General features: G+C 42.9%; 1 pseudogene across 1 annotated transcript in view; it reads right to left on the bottom strand.

Annotated features, from left to right (window-relative positions):
- The window catches only part of LOC311103728 (intraflagellar transport protein 70A-like), a 30,112-nt pseudogene extending 29,505 nt beyond the window's left edge, over positions 1 to 607 (bottom strand). Inside the window, exons 1-2 of the transcript in view lie at positions 459 to 607; positions 74 to 139 (exon numbers count right to left, since the gene is read on the bottom strand). The product of the transcript in view is annotated as an intraflagellar transport protein 70A-like (transcript). The remainder of the gene's footprint in view (positions 1 to 73; positions 140 to 458) is intronic.
- Between the last annotated feature and the right edge of the window lie 14,239 nt (positions 608 to 14,846).

The raw sequence follows: 14,846 nt of genomic DNA on the forward strand, positions 1-14,846 counted from the left end.
CAACACACACACACACACACACACACACACACACACACACACACACACACACACACACACACACACACACTACCTTCATCTGTTTCTGCAGTTCATGGCTGAGGATGTGGATGGCCTCTCCATACCGCCCATCTTTGATCTATAGGAGGAGAACAGAGTTAGCAGCTAGTTATAAAATAATACATTAGCTATCTAGCTAGCTATGTTGTCACACGCTTAGTTCGTTAGCTCGCGTTACGCTATAGCCTGAGCCTTGAAATAGAAGGGCCTGTCAAGCTAGCTTAATCAAAGTTAACTAGCTTGTTAAAGCCCCAATTTGTTAATTCGTATTGTAACGTTAGCTAGCTATACGAAAACCACAAGTTCAAATAACCAGTTTCATTAGCTAGCTAGCTATCATGGCTAGCGTTAGTATCCACGGCATGTAACGTTAGCTATGCAAGCGAGCAACTTCTCACCATTTTGTAGACAGTGGCAGTGTATTCGCCGTCTTTAATCGTTGTCACTGTCATGATTTTGCCGCTACATCAACAGTTCTCAAAGGTAAGACTTTTCACGCGGGAAATTCTTGCCGATTCACCAATAATCCCAATTAATGCACCATGTTCTCGGCGTTATTTACTTTTCTACACATTCAACGCACAGGAAGTGTTACTTAGCAACCGTACCGGAAACGGAAACCCTGACGTTGAAGAACTTTAAAACAGCCAATGAGGAGCGTCTGTTGCGAGGTAGGACCATAGAGATTGATAGAGGCCTTTAGTGGCCAAAAGGCTGTTTTGAGCATGGGCAGCACCATTGAGGGCTTCCGCCATTTTAAAGTAGTCAAAGTAGTCAACTGGGTGGGGATTCCTATGGGTTGTAGCACAGACTATCCATTATATTGACCAGAATCTCAAGTGAATCTAACAATGAAAATAAATGTGTTAAAAAATGGAAGGCAGTCGGGAGGAGGCAAGATCAGGTGGGACCATTCTAGCCAATGAGAGGGCAGATATGCGTGTGAACAACAGGCACAACTCAGATATAAAGTATTTTTTCTCAAAGTTGCCAGGATGTCCTACTTATATCAGTACACTCGTAACAACTTAAACATTACGAAACTTCTATTAGATCAAATAAGCCATTAAATGTTTTTGTTAACCAAATTCAACACTCTCATTTACCTCCATACAAAAAAAAGAAAACGCCAAATGTTGGAGAAGACAGATTTTGGGCCCAGCTATCTCTCTCTCTTTGCCTCTTCCGCTGGTTGAAGCCTCAATGGTGCTACCCATTCTGTCACAGATGTGATAATGGCACAGATATAAAGATGAGTCCTCTATCTATCTCTTTGGGTAGGACACTTTTGATGAGATTTAATGCTGTCCATCCCTTGCTTATCAGGATAAGGTATGTTGAGATTTCTATCATGAACAGCTCTATAGAAGTTTAATAAATTATTTTTATTATTATGTTGTGGTGGACTGTGACAATCACTGTATTTAGTATACAAACTGAAAGTGTGCATACTTCCACCTGGAGTGTGTTGTCTGGACAGGTATAAAGCCAAGGTTGTTGATTTACTGACACCTGGAGTGTGTTGTCTGAACAGGTATTTTTAATTTATTTTTTTATTTAACCTTTATTTAACCAGGTAAGCCAGTTGAGAACAAGTTCTCATTTTCAACTGCGACCTGGCCAAGATAAAGCATAGCAGTGCGATAAAAACAACAACACAGAGTTACATATGGGGTAAAAAAAACATAAAGTCAAAAAATACAACAGAAAATATATACACAGTGTGTGCAAATGTAGCAATTTATGGAGGTAAGGCAATAAATAGGCTATAGTGCAAAATAATTACAATTAGTATTAACACTGGAATGCTAGATGTGCAAGATATTATGTGCAAATAGAGATACTGGGGTGCAAATAGAGATACTAGCAGTGATTTATAGATGGCCTGGAGCCAGTGGGTTTGACGACGAACATGTAGTGAGGACCAGCCAACAAGAGCGTACAGGTCACAGTGGTGGGTAGTGTATGGGGCTTTGGAGACAAAACGGATGGCACTGTGATAGACTACATCCAATTTGCTGAGTAGAGTGTTGGAGGCTATTTTGTAAATGACATCGCCGAAGTCAAGGATCGGTAGGATAGTCAGTTTTACAAGGGCATGTTTGGCAGCATGAGTGAAGGAGGCTTTGTTGCAAAATAGGAAGCCGATTCTAGATTTAACTTTGGATTGGAGATTCTTAATGTGAGTCTGGAAGGAGAGTTTACAGTCTAACCAGACACCTAGGTATTTGTAGTTGTCCACATACTCTAGGTCAGACCCGTCGAGAGTGGTGATTCTAGTCGGGTGGGCGGGTGCCAGCAGCGTTCGATTGAAGAGCATGCATTTAGTTTTACTAGTGTTTAAGAGCAGTTGGAGGCTACTGAAGGAGTGTTGTATGGCATTGAAGCTCGTTTGGAGGTTTGTTAACACAGTGTCCAATGAAGGGCCAGATGTATACAAAATGGTGTCGTCTGCGTAGAGGTGGATCTGAGAGTCACCAGCAGCAAGAGCGACATCATTGATATACACGGAGAAAAGAGTCGGCACAAGAATTGAACCCTGTGGCACCCCCATAGAGACTGCCATAGGTCCAGACAACAGGCCCTCCGATTTGACACACTGAACTCTATCTGAGAAGTAGTTGGTGAACCAGGCGAGGCAGTTGTAGTGTCGAGTCAATGTTGCTAATTATTGCTGTTAAACAAAGGAGTCCGCTTATACTGAACTTTCATCATAAGTTTTATTCATATCACAAGATTTCAGCATAAGTTTACAGATGTCATGATCACCCGGAGAGCAGTGTTTTCCAAATTACAATGTCCGCTCTGCTCTTCTTTGTTTAAACCCAGTACTTACAATATTCTCCAAAATATGGGTGGCTCCCTCTACTGTCCAATCCCCTGTCTACAACACACACTCCCTCTCTTCTATAGGGCGTCACTCTAAAACGACTCCTTCTGAAACTAAATAAACATCCTCTCAGGTTCCACTTGAAAACATTAGCAAAGTCATAATCTTAATACACTACATATTTCCCCCCTTCGAGACTAACTAAAAGTCTCGAAAACAAAAAGAATAGGATTATGACTGTCACGCCCTGGCTCTGGGGACTCTGAAATGTTGAGCCAGGGTGTGGATTTTCTATGTTTAGTTTCACGGGGTAGCTTCTATGTTGTGTTTTCTATGTTTTGGGTTTTGTTCTAGATCATATAGATCTATGTTGGTCAGGGTGGTTCCCAATCAGAGGCAGCTGTTGCTCGTTGTCTCTGATTGGGAGCCATACTTAGGTAGGCTGTTTCAGCTATTCTTTGTGGGATCTTGTTCTGATTTGGTTTGTGTTATACCGTAGACGTCACGTTATCGTTGTTGTTTTGATCGTGTGATCATTCTAAATAAATAATATGTTCACCTTCAACGCTGCGCCTTGGTCCGCTTCATCATGTGTCAACGATCGTGACAATGACAAGTAACAATTTATCTTATTGAGTATCTTTAACAATAAACCAAAAACCACTTTTCTCTTGAGTGTAAATACCTTTCTATGAAATATAAACAAATCTTTATGAAGTGTGAATACATCACTATGAAATATGAACAAATCTTTATGAAGTGTGAGAGCGAAAAACCTGTCTGGCAGCCTTCTTTCCAAATATCCATCCATCAATCAAGACAGTAAAATTATCTCACGGCCCCTCTGCCCCAGGCAACCACCTAGGTACTCCAGATCAATTCATAAATCTTTATCAATGCATTTGAAACTATGATGCAATTAAATACACATGAAAGCCCCAGCAAACAAAATACTATCCAAAATGTCCACTCTCAGGCTGGTCGACCCATCGGACCCTACGGTGGATTATCTCTATCCCTGCCTAGACTCCATGTCCCTAAGCTTCCACGAAATAAACAAAAACATCTAAGATCCCCACATGTATCCAATAACATCAAATATCATTCTACAAAAATGAATACCTAAGAATATGACACAAATTATGTATTACACATGCAAATATGTCTATATTTCATTGCAGACACCGGAATGTAGTCCACTACATTTCATCTCCTCAGCAGTCTCGACTTCCAATGCATCTTCGATGATGGAATTGGAACATTTCCACACCTTCCTTGTTCCATCTCCTCCAGTTCCCTTCATATTCTCCTTTCATATTGTCCCTTCATATTGTCCTTGTTTGACTATTTCAATCTCTACATATTCCCCCAAATGCTTCTGGAAGAAAAGAAAAGACCAAACAGTATATTTTGCAAAACAACACATTCAAATTAAAACAACAATATCAACTAAGAATATAAAATGATATATAAATGATAAATGAATCACATTATCCTATTTCCCCCCTTTGATTCATAACAAAATACTAAAATCACACTAATATTGAAAAACATTTGAAAAATTATCAAATAATCAAAATGAATATTTATCCATCAATACTCCATCCAGTCCCACTTGTCCCTCTTCATCCAGATCAGGAACAGTCAACAACGGCATCTGAGTGTTGTCTCCAGGCATCACAACTCCAACCCATCTCAATATCATAGCCTTCTCAAAGGTCAGTAACAAATGACAAAAGGGGCCAGTGTTTAATCAGGGGGGCACACATAAAAAAACTGGCAACACATGATATTCAAAGATTATAAACTTTATTTTACTTTAAAATCATATGACATTTATTATAACACGTATTTTGTACAAGAGTGCAGATGCAAGAGAGATAGTGCCATAAAAAAATAAATTAAAAAAAATAAAAAAAAAGTACAGGGTACAAATACAGGGTTCATATTCAATGTGAACAAAACTCCAGGATACAACAAAGGGTACAACAATGTGCCATTTCCTATTTATGGAAGCCCCACTACTGTGGACAGTTGATTCCACATTTTGTTTTAAGAAAGAAAACTTTCTGAGTGATTTATAAACAAAACACACTACCCTGTATCCATTTAGGTAAAATAAACCAAATCAGAAAAGAAATTCAATTCAAAGAGGCTTTACTAGCATGACCATATTGACATACAGTATTGCTAAAGCACATAAACAGGGAAACGTGTTACACATTAACATCCAGTAGTCCAATAGGATGCAGACAATAAACATTAAGTTAACATTCGTTTAAAAGCAACAATCATGTCAACACAATGTAGCAATATGAACAACACTGATGGATATCAGCAACAACATGAAAACAAGAATATTACAGGTGTCTGTGTGTGTGTCTGTGTCTTTGTGTACTTCACTGTCAGTTGATGAGCAGGTGTACAAAAAAAGGCTTTACAACATATATGGGCAAGTCCATTTAGGACAGCACATTTCCACCATAGTTCACATTAGGAAAAAATGACAGCATGAATGCTCACTAAACAAACATATACTACATATACCTTTTTATACACATTTATACACGGCGGTTGTGCTCTCTGGCAAAACGGTCCACAAATACATCAAGATCCAGAGCCTTGGCCCTTCTGGACTCTATGCTCAGGACACCAAGATCACTGAGTCTCTCATCACTAGTGGTGGACCGCAGGAAGGTTTTTATCAGTTTCAGTGTGGAGAAACTGCGTTCGCAAGAGGCTGAGCTTACAGGAAGGGTTACAGCAATCTTGCACAGTCTAAAGAGCTCAAAGAAAACTTCCCTGTATGGCTCAATAAAACAAACCAGCTCAACTGTACTGCATGGCTTTTTGACTTCACCACTCTGTATTTTTCTGTCCAAAACTCTCTTAAATTGATGGAGCTCATGCCCTAAATCATCAATGTCTGCATTATACAAACGGCCAAATGAAAAAACATTGCTCTCCTTTAAAAAGGTATCACTCTGGGGACTGAGAGACTGTATGCTTCTCATGAGCTCACAGTTTGTATTGGAGAAACGTCTGTTCAACTCATTGAGCATGCTGTCAATTACAGGATAGAAAAATGATGTGAGAAACATATCTTTGTCACGTTCTACCTCCCTCTGACCAACAGTGCTTAGCGTGCAGTAGCCACTGAGTCTAGAGCTCAGCATTTTCTGACGTTTCGCCACTGACCTTGTTGCAGAATCACACTGCTCACAAATATTCAATGCTTCATCCCACAACTCATCAAAGAAAGACTCCTGCCTGTGGTCTTTCAATGTCAGGACTAAAGCATTTACTAAGTCAACAGCACTTGACAGATCAACAGTTTGTGACTGTAACATGTCAGACAATAGCTTTGTCTCCCCAAACAACTTACGCAGAGTAACAAGATGCACAACAAATTCTAGGTCAATTTGAGCAAGAAGACCTCGGGCCTCAACAGTTCTTTCACCATGACGTTCTTGAGCAATCTCTTGCAGTAGTCGTTTAAGGGCAGGTAGAGTGTCCATGATATTACGTAGGGCTAGAAATCGGCATGACCAACGTGTGTCGCTTAAACGTTGCAGCTCTCTGGTTCTGCCATACATTTCTCTTTGGAGAGACAGCCATTTTGGGTGCACATATGAGGAAGAAGTAAACATATAAAGACTCTGTAACAAAGAAAAAAACTCCTCCGTTTCTGGGACACTTTTGACTACATCAACTAACACTAAATTCAGACAATGAGCACTACAATGGACGTAGAAGGCAAATTTAGCCTGTTCTTTGATCCTTGCCTGAACCCCTGAATGCTTACCGCTCATAACGGCAGCGCCATCGTACGCTTGGCCTACGAGGTTATTTTTGTAGTCCAGGCCATAACGTTCCAGTAAGTGTACTATTTTTCCAGTAAGCCCTGCTGCATCTAACCTCTCTGCAGATTCAAAATGGAGAAAACTCTCCTTAATGGCCCCATTGTAATAGTACCTGAGTGTGAAGGACATCTGTTCTTTTTTTGAAATATCCTTTGTTTCATCTGCCATGACGCTAAAAACCTCACTTTTCTTCACTTCTTCTATGATTTCAGACCGAACCATTTCTGCCAAACAACCCAAAACCTCATTCTGGATGATCTTGCTTGTGTACTTTGCATTGTGAATGGAAGTTAATCTTCTCTTAACAAGTTGGTCGTGGTTAGCAACTGTGTTAAGAATTTCCCTAAAGTTTCCTTTGTTAGTGGACCCTTCAGATTCATCATGTCCTCTTTGTGCTATGTTTTGTGTAGCTGTAAGCAACAGCACTTCCCCAACTGTTTTAATGTATGCCTGATTTTCTTGTACTTGTTTAGTGTGTTCTTTGTCAAGGAGATCTGTTAGTGTTGCGTCAGTTCTAACAGCTCTTTGATAATCCCTCCATGCGATCATTGCACACTTGTGTCGTTCAGACTTTGCATGTAGTGAAAACCCTGCATTTCTCATAGTTGCCTTTTTCCAGTTTGTAAAACCAGGTGTTGAAACAAAAACGGTGTCTGGGGCATTTGGTGTGCTAAAATGTCTACATGCATAGCAACATGTAGAGTCCGTCATTACAGAATACTCAAGCCATGGATGAGTAGTGTACCAGTTTGGTCTGAAGCTTCGTCTTCTGTCCCCCATCAGTGTGGTTGGGAATATCTTCAAGTTCGGCTGTACTGGTACGTCATACTTAGACTTGCTGATATCTGAAGAAGATGGACAGTAAACATAGGGCACAACTACAACATTTATTTACTGTATATCTGCATGTATTTCAAAATGTAGGCAAAGTATTTACTTAAAAAAAAAAACAGAGCCATATTGACACAAAAAAGAATTAACAGCAGAAAGCAGCATTTTAAGGACACCCAGCAGGCCTACCATTACATTGTAATTGCATTGCTTTGCAAATAGTAAGAACCTTCCTCATCACAAAACTGATGGTGCAGTACTTGATCCACATGGATCCACTTGCTGTCCCTCTGGCTGTTCATCTCTCTGTCCCTGTATGCTTTCTTCTTCATGCTTCTCACCCTCTTCTTCATTCTCCTCGCCCTCTTCTTCATTCTCCTCACCCTCTTCTTCATCCTCCTCACCCTCTTCTTCATCCTCCTCACCCTCTTCTTCATCCTCCTCACCCTCTGGAATTTCCCTCTCTTTGTCAGACCCCTCACTTTCATCACATGCTGGCTCTCCCTCTTCCTCAACTTTCTCAAAACCTCGATTTGTTTCTCTCACTAACATAAATGTCTGGTCTCGATTTGTTAGCCTACTAACATTTGGATATTTGCTTCTGCTTCGATGAGTTTGCTTAGATATGATTACATTTCTAAACAAATCGAGACCAGACATTTAAAAACTTGATTTGATTTATGTGTGAGGAACAAAAGGAACATGTAGGCTATGTGCAAGAACAACAAGTCACTTATGATATTAAATCGTTTTGCTTACCTTCGAGTCGAAGGCAAATCGTAGCTCCTCTCGCAAATAGTAGTTGCTGAGCTCTCATTCACCGAAGCAGCACCACACGTGGCAGATGGCAGGATACAGTTTTTGGGTGCGCCACTCTAATTTACCCGTGTAGAACGTTGCCGTGTAGAGCGTTGCATTAGTTCCGCTTTTGGCGCTCGCGTGTAAAATAGTTATAAATTCATAATTTTTTATTTGGTCAGCACGGGGGGGCCACAGGGGTGGCCAGGGACATTTCCAGGGAGGCACGGGCCTCCCCCGGCCTCCGTGTAAAACCGCCACTGTGTCCTAGAGTTCCTTCAACCCTAGTTTTCTTAACTTTTTAATCTGACTTTTTCTCCTAACTTTTTCAAAAACCATTTCACTGATTCATTCACAAATTCCTCTCCCACCAAATTTTAGAATATGTGATCGGGTAATCCCCACCTGCTTCTGACTTGGCAAACGATCGAACAAACGATCGAACATCTTGGCAAATGATCGAACATCTTTTAGCCTAGTTTGAAATCTCTTGGTGTAGGAATGTAACCAAGAATAACAGTCACCCTCTGTAAACATTATTTTTCAGACAGATTGTGCACCTTCCTATCATATAGTCAATCTGTTCAAACAAATATGGTTCCCAAAAACCCTACTCCTTTATGATCTTACTATCCTCATGGTTTCTCCCAAAACAACAATTGATTCCTACTCTAACGATTTTCCTATTGTCTTCAAAACACCTGCTTTTGAAAGTCCTTCAATTTCTGGTTCAATCCCTTGGATTGCTTCATCTTTCAATGGATACTGATTCTTCCAAGGAGGTCTGGCTCCTAAAAATCTTCACTCCTCCAAATCGCCAAATTCTCTTTCATCGGTACGAAAACAGCTTTCTCTGCTTCTGTCATCATTTCTCCTATTTGCTTCTGGTCATAGTCTTCCGAAACCAACAAGGTCACATGTGGCACACTCTTCTCAATCTCAAATTCTTTATTCAGATAATCATCTGTGTTTATCTTCATAGCTGCTCCTTGTGGTCCTAAAATAATGCAACTTGAGCTAAGTTGAACATTCTTAGGTTGATGACTCAACCATTCCTCTGAGTCTGGTTGGGCAGCATTCTTGAAATACTTGAGCGTACAATGAAATGGATATTCCGGAAGCCTCGCATCTGGCATATTTGCAACAATAAATCTCTCCCATATCTTAGCCTGCTTCAAAAAATCTTCACTGAGATTTCCAATCCAGAATACTGAAGACGAATCCATCTCTGTCATCATCAACAATTTGTAAACCTTTTCCTTTGGCACTTCTACCAGACAGCCGTCTGGTGTACATCTTATTGTACAGTTCAACTTACACAATGCATCTCTTCCCAACAATGCAATATGTATATGTTCTGATACCAGTATGGGTATTGTAATTTTCTTTTCATAGCAGATCTCAAATTGGTTCCTTAAGAGTAATCAGCTGTTTTACTCCCTCGAATCCCTATCCTAATTAGTTAATTTTACATAGTGAGATGTGTAACCTCTTTAGGCTGAACACATATAAAAGCTTTTCCACTATCACTTCTCATAGTCCTTTGTTTTCACTTAAATTGTTAGATATTTTTCCTTCCTAATTGGTGCTACCAGCTGACACCCCCCTTTGGATCTTCTAGGCACTCTAGAATCCTTGCTCCTTTAAGGGTTCACCTGTCCTCCAGATTATCTTCACTTGCTCCTGTATCTTCCTCTGAAATTCTTTCTCTCCAGAAACTATCTATGGATATGAAACAACTTGTACCACTTGTTGTGGCTGGTACAATTGCATTTGACCTTGTTCAGTTGAAGCTGTAGCAGTGATTGTTGATTTGGTTCACCCTGATTCTTCATAACCAAAGCTTCTCTTCTCCTTCTTATTCTCCACCAGTTGTATTTGATTGAGTTTTCTGAGAGTTTCTTGGTCCTGCTCTTTCTTGTTGTTGACATATCAGTATTCTTCAAAAGGTTATATTCTAAGTTCTGTCCTCGAAATATCATCTTCCATCATCTTCTTACTAGTGGCCTTTTTCCTTGGCCTCAATGTATATTTTTCTCAAATTCTTGGGATTCTTTTCTCAGCAGTTTCTTCTTCTGTATCTTCAGCTTCTTGAGTTGTTCCTCCAGTTCTTTTACTTCTCCTAAATCATTCGCTTTATCCAGGCATGATACGCATCGGTCTATATCTCTTTCTATTTCTTCTGTGCTAGTCATTGTTGGATAAAATCCTCTTGAATATGAAGCACCTTTAATGGTCGTTTCTGCTTGTCCTCTCTCTATTATTCGTTCATCTTCATCTCTGATGCAATAATCACCCTCCTGGATGATCACCGGAAGCTGAGGATAGACGTCCTTAAGCTCTACTTCTTTCTCATAAGGTGGGGGTCTTTTTGCTAAATCCGTATGTGAGAAAGGTATACTGACTTCTGCCATTAGTTTTTCTGTCGCCTTCTCTTCCTTTAGCATTTTATCTATACCTTTGTTTCTCTTATCGTTGGTATCTTTCATCAGTTTTTGTCCTTCATCTTCAGAGGGGCCACCACTGTGCTGAAACCCCTAATGAAGCGGCTGAAATATTTTGCAAAACCTAGGAAGCGCTGCAACACCTTGATGTTGGAGGGAACAGGCCACAACCGTACTGCACTGACCCTGTGTTCTTCCATCTCCACTCCCGCGGTGGATATCCGATAGCCCAGGAAAGAAACTGCCTGCTGGAAGAAAAGGCACTTCTCCACCTTGGCGTACAGGTGATGCCATATCAGCCTCTCCAAAACGGACCTGACATGAGAGACATGTTGCTCGCGTGTAGTGGAGTACACCAAGATGTCGTCTATGTACACCACTAAAGAGCGACCCAACATGTCTCTAAACACTTCGTTAATGAAGGATTGGAACACAGAGGGTGCATTTGTAAGGCCGTAGGGAATTACCCTGTATTCGTAGTGCCCGGTGCTGGTGCTGAAGGAGGTCTTCCATTCATCCCCCTCTCTGATGCGCACCAGGTTATAGGCACTGCGTAAATCCAATTTAGTAAAGTACTTTGCACCGTGCATCTGTTCGATCACAGTGGGTATGAGAGGCAGGGGATAACTGAATTTACCCGTAGCCTTTTTCAGTGTCCGGTAATCGATATAGGGGCGGAGACCTCCGTCCTTCTTCTTCACGAAAAAAAAGCTGGAAGAGGCCGGAGAGGTTGACGGACGGAGGAATCCTTGGGCCAGCACCTCCTGGATGTAGACCTCCATGGTTTCAGTCTCTGCATGCGAGAGAGGGTAGATGTGCCCCCGCGGGAGGGTAGAACCAGGCAGTAGGTCGATAGTGCAGTCCCATGGGCGATGAGGGGGCAGGCACGTGGCACGAGTCTTCGAAAAAGCCACCTGTAGGTCCCTGTATTCCTCCGGGATAGGGACGTGGGTGGCCTGGTCCGGACTTTCCACGGAGGTGGCACAGATAGACACCGAGAGACACCTCCCCTGACACTCCTGCGACCAACCCAACAACCTCCTCTCTGTACATTATATACTGGGGTTCTGCAACTGTAACCAGGGGAGACCTAAAACTACGGGTTGTGCAGGAGAGTCTAAGATGAGAACGTGATGCGTTCATGGTGGTTGTGATCAACTGTGAGGGAAATGGGAATCATGGTCTGGCTCACCAGTCCTGTTCCTAGGGGACGGTTGTCTAGGGCATGGACTGGGATAGGGGGTTGTAAAGGGACTAGAGGAATGAGTAATGATAAGGCTACTGACCGGTCTAGGAAATTGCCTGCAGCACCAGAGTCTACTAGGGCAGGACTCAGTGGGGGACCAGGATAGTCAGGGAAGGTGACAGGGAGGAGAACGGGCTGGATGGACAGAGAGGAGCAAGGCACGTCCACGCCTACCTGGGAAGGTGCAAGAGCGCTCCCCGGCTCCAGAGCCCGGCCTGTCAGCACTGAAATCACCAAGGCCACCTTGTCCCTCTCGGAGGCCGTCCCGGCATGACGTGCAAGGTGGAGGTCACACTGCAGGAGAAACACCCTACAGTGAGCTGGGGTGCCGTCAAACAGACGCTGTTCTGGACCCCTGGCGCAGACGGAGGAGACGCTCACCTCACTCTCGGCCCTCTGTTGGGTGGTCGTAAATGGCACGGAAGAGTTGGGTGAAGCGCTCATAGGACTGTACTTCTGGACCGTCCCTCTCCCAGAGCACGGCGCTTGTAATGCCAGGGTAGTGGGTTCGATCCCCGGGACCACCCATACACAAAAATGTATGCACGCATGACTGTAAGTCGCTTTGGATAAAGCATCTGCTAAGTGGCATATTATTATTATTAATGATGACGAGACAAGTCCGGCGTTGATGAGTGAAGGGCGTTTGCCAGCAGCAGGTTCGGCAGCAGCTAGAAGGCCGGGGTTGATGAGTGAAGGGCGTTTGCCAGCAGCAGGTTCGGCAGCAGCTAGAAGGCCGGGGTTGATGAGTGAAGGGCGTTTGCCAGCAGCAGGTTCGGCAGCAGCTAGAAGGCCGTGGTTGATGAGTGAAGGGCGTTTGCCAGCAGCAGGTTCGGCAGCAGCTAGAAGGCCGGGGTTGATGAGTGAAGGGCGTTTGCCAGCAGCAGGTTCGGCAGCAGCTAGAAGGCCGGGGTTGATGAGTGAAGGGCGTTTGCCAGCAGCAGGTTCGGCAGCAGCTAGAAGGCCGGGGTTGATGAGTGAAGGGCGTTTGCCAGCAGCAGGTTCGGCAGCAGCTAGAAGGCCGGGGTTGATGAGTGAAGGGCGTTTGCCAGCAGAAGGTTCGGCAGCAGCTAGAAGGCCGGCGATGCCGAACGCCTGAGCTGGACAGGAGGGGGAGCCAAAGAGCCTGAGCTGGACAGGAGGGGGAGCCAAAGAGCCTGAGCTGGACAGGAGGGGGAGCCAAAGAGCCTGAGCTGGACAGGAGGGGGCGCCAAAGCCAAGGCTGGACAGGAGGGGGAGCCAAAGAGCCTGAGCTGGACAGGAGGGGGAGCCAAAGAGCCGAGCTGGACAGGAGGGGGAGCCAAAGAGCCTGAGCTGGATAGGAGGGGGCGCCAAAGCCAAGGCTGGACAGGAGGGGGAGCCAAAGAGCCTGAGCTGGACAGGAGGGGGAGCCAAAGCAAAGGCTGGTGTGACAGGTAAGACATTTAAGTAAATACATGTTATTCCCTTCAGTAAGATATTTCAGTAAATACATGTTATTCCCTTCAGTAAGATATTTCAGTAAATACATGTTATTCCATTCAGTAAGGTATTTCAGTAAATACATGTTATTCCATTCAGTAAGATATTTCAGTAAATACATGTTATTCCATTCAGTAAGGTATTTCAGTAAATACATGTTATTCCATTCAGTAAGATATTTCAGTAAATACATGTTATTCCATTCAGTAAGGTATTTCAGTAAATACATGTTATTCCATTCAGTAAGATATTTCAGTAAATACATGTTATTCCATTCAGTAAGATATTTCAGTAAATACATGTTATTCCACTCAGTAAGGTATTTCAGTAAATACATGTTATTCATTCAGTAAGGTATGCATAAATGACTGTTTTAATAAGCATTTCTGGAAAGGTATTTCCGACAACTGAAAAACACTGTGCTGACTAAAACCCAGAAATTCATGTATGATGTGTGTGCAATTTTGTTTTCGTGTTGAACAACCACCTTTTCATTGTGAATAAGCTTGGACTCTCCTAAATAACGGTTAATAAAAATAAAGTCTGGTGTCTTCAACCAACAACCCAAATAGAACAAATTTCAGAAACACTGATGTCAATGTAGATCAGTGAGAGTGGTAAATGCACAGATATCCAGTTAAATGAGTGTTTTAATATATAATTGTATGGGTGAATTTAGTGGCGCCAGATGCTGTGGCCTGCCTCTGCTCGGGGACACGTGTGGGCAAAACACAGTCAGGACAGAACTGTGAGGAAAGAGAGAAAGATGGAACAGTTGGAACAGAATATCCCACATTCAGAACACAGTGGACCTCAGGGCAGGGGTAACCCAAACCACACACGACACCGCCAAGGAGTCTCTCTCTCTGTCTCTCTCTCTCTCTGTCTCTCTCTCTCTCTCTCTCTCTCTCTCTCTCTCTCTCTCTCTCTCTCTCTCTCTCTCTCTCCCACCTCCTCTCTCTCTCTCTCTCTCTCTCTCTCTCTCTCTCTCTCTCTCTCTCTCTCTCTCTCTCTCTCTCTCTCTCTCTCTCTCTCTCTCTCTCTGTCTGTCTGTCTGTCTGTCTGTAGAGGGTGTGTGCTTTCTGTTTATATAGTGAATCCCACAGCAGTCAGAGAGCTATCCTATGTGCTGCTGTGGTGGCAGACTCAGTAGGAGTTGAGACTGAGGCCCAGTGAAGAAGCAGTAGGAGTTGAGATACAAGGAAAACACTATCTTCATCAACCAGGTACGTACACCAGGTGGCTAGTTCTTTGCTTGCTGTTTGAGGTCTTGGCTGTAACTGTAAAACACATGCTGGGCTTTATAAAAACAC

The sequence above is a fragment of the Coregonus lavaretus genome (assembly GCF_964263955.1).
Source record: "Coregonus lavaretus genome assembly, chromosome: 28".
Lineage (NCBI taxonomy): Eukaryota > Metazoa > Chordata > Actinopteri > Salmoniformes > Salmonidae > Coregonus > Coregonus lavaretus.